This window comes from Nyctibius grandis, chromosome 10 (genome assembly GCF_013368605.1).
Source record: "Nyctibius grandis isolate bNycGra1 chromosome 10, bNycGra1.pri, whole genome shotgun sequence".
Taxonomy (NCBI): domain Eukaryota; kingdom Metazoa; phylum Chordata; class Aves; order Nyctibiiformes; family Nyctibiidae; genus Nyctibius; species Nyctibius grandis.
The window spans coordinates 5,272,828-5,278,996 of record NC_090667.1 but is presented as its reverse complement, the minus strand read 5'-3'; the positions used below and the strand labels follow the sequence as shown (position 1 = coordinate 5,278,996).

At 45.6% G+C, this 6,169-nt stretch overlaps 1 protein-coding gene across 3 annotated transcripts in view; it reads left to right on the top strand.

Annotated features, from left to right (window-relative positions):
• Window positions 1-2,063: 2,063 nt before the first annotated feature.
• MAPK9 (mitogen-activated protein kinase 9) overlaps window positions 2,064-6,169 on the top strand; it is a 30,933-nt gene continuing 26,827 nt past the window's right edge. For all 3 annotated transcript variants that reach the window (XM_068409688.1, XM_068409687.1, XM_068409689.1), the window contains exon 1: window positions 2,064-2,196. The gene's annotated coding sequence lies outside the window, so the exon portion shown is untranslated. The remainder of the gene's footprint in view (window positions 2,197-6,169) is intronic.

The window sequence follows — 6,169 nt, the reverse complement described above, 5'->3', positions numbered from 1 at the left end:
AGCAGTACTTCTGTTTGAAGACTGTACAATGACATTACAATGCAATTAAAAGATTATATAATTCTTGTTTTGTTTTTTTGTTTGTTTTCAACTTGATGACTCCTCATCTCGGGTCTAAACACAGATATAGCACTGCAGTACTCTGTGATACAAGTAAGAGAGCCTTGCTTAAATCCTGGTATCAGAGTTCTTTCCTATGTTTCTTGGGTTAGTTCTTTGTGTCACACAGGTCTGCCGGGTAGGCACACCTTACTTATCCAGCAGCTGTGTTTTAAAATAATGTGTCAGGTTTGGGTAGCTTGCTCCGTATCACCATCTTTCTGAAGCACATGGGTACAGGAGAACTGAATTTGGTGACTGTTCATCAGTGTGGTGCCAGACACGTACTGATACAGCAGTGTAATCTCTGATTGTAGCTCCTACTGTAGTTCACACCAGTTATTGAGTAAACCTTCATATTTTACCTTGCACTGAGGTAGATGAATGTGGAAAGAAATTTCCTGCAGGTGTCTGTATTTTTACATATGTTTTATGGTGATAAAGTTGCTTCTGTGGCCGAGAAAAAATTGCCATAAACTTGCATTTAATATAGTATCTAAACTACAGATACTGGAAAATAAATAAATAAATAAATAAAACCCCCAACCCTATACCAGCAAATAAGAGAACACCAAGTACATCTTCAAGCTAGGACTAAAGCCCTATTTTACTAATGTATATATTTGCAAAAGCACACTTTGCTAGTTGTGAACTAACTAGAAGTGGGAAGCATCTATAAACCTCAAAGAAATAGGGTAGATACACACATGAAGTTCTCTGGTAACCAATCTGTTATTTTGGAACAGTCAGAAGTGATAATCTTTCATTTCTGCATTTTATTAACTAAATCCTTGACTAGTGAAGTTTTCTGTATAGTATTCCTCTGCAGGCTTGCTTCTAAATGGAGGTGTTTGAACGCTTATGTAGGTTAACAGCTTGAAAGTGCTACCCTAGCTTGTGGTAATGGGAGCTTCTTACTGGAAACTGCTCTAGTACTTTTTATAACCACATAAAAGATCCCAAATCATAACAAAAAGCATAATGATGATCTGACCTAGATGCCAAGAATATATCACTCGGTATCCAATGTGTTTTGGTAAGTGATGCAAAGGCCCCTTTTACTGTCTGTCTTGAATTCATATCATCTTCCTTTAATAGCTCCACTTTTTAATATGAGACTAATGTCATCTAGTCTATGAGATACATTAAATTGATTTATTAAAAAAAATTACAGGTGTGTTTTTCTGAAATCGTTTATGAGAATAGAAATCACAGAAAAGCAAGCTGTTGCTAGTCCTAGGAGAGGTGGAAAAATGTATTGAGTATTTTTAGTCAGCACCTGTTTTAAAAAACAAGCAGTCCTAATGTCAAGGCAGATGGTGTGGTAATGTATAGAAGGCTTATGATTTTTGAGTGGGATCAAAAATAGCTGGGCTACCTTGGGAGGGAATAAATCCCTTCTCTTCTGAACCATCCCTCCTGGAAAAGCCACGTGAAGCCCATGCCCCAGTGCCCAGGGCCATTGCAGACCCACCGGCTCAGGGCTCGCAGCTGCGTGACCCTGTACTGTGCGACTGGGTGCTCTGTTGTCATCCCCAAGCGTGGATGTGAGGTGACCATGGTGTGCTGGGGTGTGACAGGCTGCCACTGTCTGATGTCATTCTGCTATGGTGCTTTGAGGGCACTCACAGAGGGCTCCTCCTCCCTGCTGGCTGGCGCAGGGAGGCCGTGAGGAACCCACAGCACTGCCCAGCAGTGAGGATCGGTGCCACAGCGACTTGGGACGAGGCACCGCTGAGAGGTGACATCATAACTCCGGTGACAGATTGACGTGCGATGATGACATCACTCCAGGGGGGCGGGTGCTGCGCCCGGATTGGCCTAAACTTCCCTGTCTATACTGCGGTCCTTCACCGCCCTCCCTTATATAGCGGCTGGTAAATCCCGCCTCCGGAGCTCGATTGGTTGAGCTTTGCCACTATACGGCTACGATTGGGCTGAGCGGGTGTCTGTCAGCGGGGGCAGGCCTGGCGCGGCCTGTGTGGAGCACCGGGAGGCCATTGTGGCTGGGGCAGCTCTGCGCGCCGGAGGAGGAGGCGGCCGCGGCCCGCGAGCGCCGCGCCCCGTCCCGCCGAGGCCCGACCGAGGGAGGATACGGTGAGGGAGGCCGCCGTGAGGGGGCCCTGCGGGCGGCGGGGTCGGAGCGGGACGAGCTCCCGGCCGCGGGGCCGGCCCTGTGGCGACCGGAGTCCCCGGCTTCTCCCGCGGGCCCCGCCCGCCGAGGCGCGGGCAGAGCCGAGGTTCCCCGCATGCCGCTGCCCCGGGCCCGGCCGAGCGGGAGGGACGTGGCGGGGCTGGGGGCCCCTTCCTCTCTCCTCCGCGCCTTTCCTGCGGGGCTGCCCTGGCCGAGCCCCCCGCCCCTCCCCGTGCCGCAGTGCCGCCACTGGCCCCGGCCCGCTCCGCTCCGCCGGGAGCCGCGCCCGCTCCGCTGCGGCGGGCGCTGCCCGTCCTCCGCCTTCTCCCGTCTTACTTCGTGTCCGGCCCGGAGCGGGACGGCCCCCTGCCCCGCGCCCGCCGGCGAGAGCAGCGCGCCGGGGGCCGGGGTGCTGCCCCGCTGGTGCCGCGGTGTGCGGCCGGGCCGGCGCTCGGCGGTCCCTGGAACCCCCCGGTCCTGAGAGGGTCGGAGGGAGCGCGGCCGAGCCGAGGAGAAGGCCCGTGCTGCGCGCCCCGCTCGGTGCAATAGAAGCGAAGCTGAGCCTTCTCTCGAGCCGAAGCAATTTCTCAGCAGAAGTTTTGGAAGCGGTGTGAGAAGTGCTCTTGCTCAGTTATGTGGCTGTTGCGTAATTTTACAACAGCGTAATTGGTCACAGAAGATGCACGTTTAAACTTTTTCCATCTTTCCACCAACTTGTAATAGTTCGGGTTGCTTAAAGGAAAAGTTCCACTTTTCAAAGAGCTGAACAGATACAGAGTACCTCTAACCTCTGCTGTGACAGATTGACATTACTGAGCTACTGCTTTGCTACACTTACCTTTTGTAGCGGACTGTTCAGGTTTCTGAGGGTAGGAGGTAGCTAACTCGCTGTGATTTTGTAGTTGGACTCACACCTGTTGATATATATTGCTATAACAATTTTAAAAAACCCTCAACACTATTGGATAATAGTCCTTAAAAGGGCACACCTGAATTTGAAGTGTATTTGCAAGGGTGAATAAAAGAATGGAGGGAGATTTTCTTCACAGAATTTCCGTGTCTCTTCACAAATATGTATATATGTTCATTGTCTACGCACTTTGTCGGCAGTAGAATTTTAGCTTAAGGCTTAAAAATCAAGCTAAGTTTCTTGATGCTCTTATGCTTCATTGTCAGTAATAACATTTCTGTAACCAAAGCAACCCTGGGAATGTGTTCCCAACTGCTACAACTTGTTTATTTCAGAAGCTTTTGACTTGGAGATATCCAGAAGACAGATCTGGTTAATAATAAGTTTGCCATTTTAATAAATGCCTTTTAGGGAAGCGACTGTTTAATACAGGATGTATGCTATAGTGCAGTTGCTTTCAACTTCTAAAAATTTCGTAGTGGAATTCCATATAACAAGTCATAAGCCTACTGACGGTAGGTTTAGTGTGTTGGTTGTTTTTCTAGTTATCTTTCATGAACTACAGGTTGAAAACCACTCCTGTAAGTTTCCTGCATGTGATGTGCTCAGTCAGCTTTGTGATTCTTAGATTTCCCCAATTGTACAAGCAAGTTATATTTAAAAAAAAAAAAAAAAACCAAAAAACAAACCCCAACACTCAGTTTATCTGCATCTTGTGCATGCTCTAAAGTAGGGAAACTTCTTGAAACATTGTGATTCAGTACCATGCTATTATCAATACATAGAAGTATGTTTGCTGACCGTCCTGTGACTTTTACATTTGTTGCTGGTCCTGTTTGGTGCAGCTGCAGCTAGGAAGCCATAAATGAAAACTTATATTTCAGAAATGGAAATAATACTTACTTCCAAAAAAAATCCTGTGTAGAAGAAGTGTGGAGTACCTTAGCTGCAGTAATGAATCAAATTATTTCAGGTAGGAGAGTAACAGCTCAGGATTAAGAAACTTATTTGCCAGATAGATTTTCCCTTGAGCAGTGGGAAATCTGTTTTTATTTGAGGGCTCTTGCCCCCTATATAGGTTGTCTGTAGTCCTGTGAACAGCTACAATCCCTAGGCACCTAACTTTACATTAATGTGTATGTCCAAAATAGTGTATGTCCTGATGCATGGAAGCAGCTTGCAGCCCACTTTAAAATTAGGGCTCAGCTTATGGAGAGGCTGAGTACTTAGCAGGGTGAATTGCAAAGGATGTCAGAATACATAAAACTTGTGTGTTGTGGTGCCTAATGCCCTCTTTGGGTCTTGTCTAAAGACCTTATCCTGATCTATAAATGATTTTTAAAAGATGGCTTTGTGCAGACAAGGTTCCTTAAAGGGAAGGTTTCTCTAGTTCAGAATAACTTCCTTTTCCTCTACTTCATCTCTGTTATAGAAAAGTGTTTCATTAACCCATGAAGAGGTACAGCACAGTTCTCGTGTAACTAACAGTTAAAACTTGATACCCAGCTTATGCAAAATCTATACTCTTTTGGTTTTGTTCTGTAAGTCCTTTTCAGAGATAGGATCTTGACCTTTCAGCTGTAACTTTCTTCCAGTGTATAAAGGTTCACTGAAAATACCATGGCTGCTCAGGGACTGTTAATAAAAAAATTTGGTACCTCAGAGTTCGTAGCTTTGGAGTAATAAAAAGGGTTGGAAAGAAGAGTGAGGTTTTTCCTGGGATGTAGTAGGAAAGGTTGAGAGTGCCTCTTAAGGCAGCATTTTGGTCTCACATTAGTGTGAGCTGATGGTAGAACTGCATCTGACTGCCCCTAAAAAATATTGTATAGGTGATGTAATCGAGGTAGCTCACATTTTCCCTTTGCTGATCCTTTCTCTGCTTTTTTTCTTAAGCTTCTAGAGGAAATACCGAGTAAACTTACTGTCTAAATCGCTGCCAGAGATGACCAAGTTGAATACCTGCTTCTTAAATTGCTGCTTAGAATTTGAGAAATTAGAAGGTAAAAGGAACTCTAGACATTTGAGAATCCCCTAAGACTAACCATTAGCAGTTCAGTTTAAACCCAGTCTTTATTAGGATTTGTAGGTCTTCCGCCTGTTTTACTTGCACATTTCTTGGAGTTCATCTGCTGGCTTAGGCCATGGAAAAGATGCTGCTCCCTCCTACATGCACCTAGGAAGAGAGAGGTCCAAGCTCTAATTCTTGAAGCAACCGAAAGCTATTTGTGTGGCTGTGTGCCCTTCTAGGATGGGCTTCGGTGTTGCTCTTGAGGCTTTTCTGTTTTGCATTGGCTCACAAATATTCTGTAGGCCAGCGAAGAGAGAGAGAGACACTAGCTGCTCTTGCTTTAGCTGAAACAGACGTTGCACAGGCCGGTGGTTAGGACAGCTGATGCGGGGGAAGGTGGTCTGCTTTCATTTCCTGCTTCAAGGAACACTTGACTGCAATTTACTCTGGGCTGTAATGACACTATCTGTCATATTGAATGTGAAATTAAAAATGGGAGAATTTGTTAGAGACCTCTTCAGTAATTACTGAGGTAATTTGCTTGTAAGGTTTGGAAGCGGGATGGAGGCCCAGGAAAACTGGAGGTCTGCGCTCTTGTTACTATAGCACTTCAGAGCTAAAGAGGTTTAGTCCATTACCTTGCTCTTCCACGTAATTACCTACCTCTAATTCATTCTTGACAGATGGATATAACTTATTCTCTATTATGGCATGAAAGTCTCTTTCGAACTGTAGCACAAAACTCTGCTTCTTGTAGGACTATAAGTACATTAACTGGTAGCATGGGATGTTATGGTGTGTTTAAAATGTGAGGGAGAGTGGGTTGTGATAGGTGTGGATAAGGGAGGGCGTGGATCAAGGTTTTGCAGCTGTAATCAAGTCTTGTATTAAAACCCTGTTTCTTTCTATGTCTGTGGACTCCATGGGTTTCTGCTGTTGCTTTTATCTGCGTTATCAGTGTTTGACAGACATAATTTATGTTTTTTTTTTTTTTCTGTAATACAGAAATTAATACAGC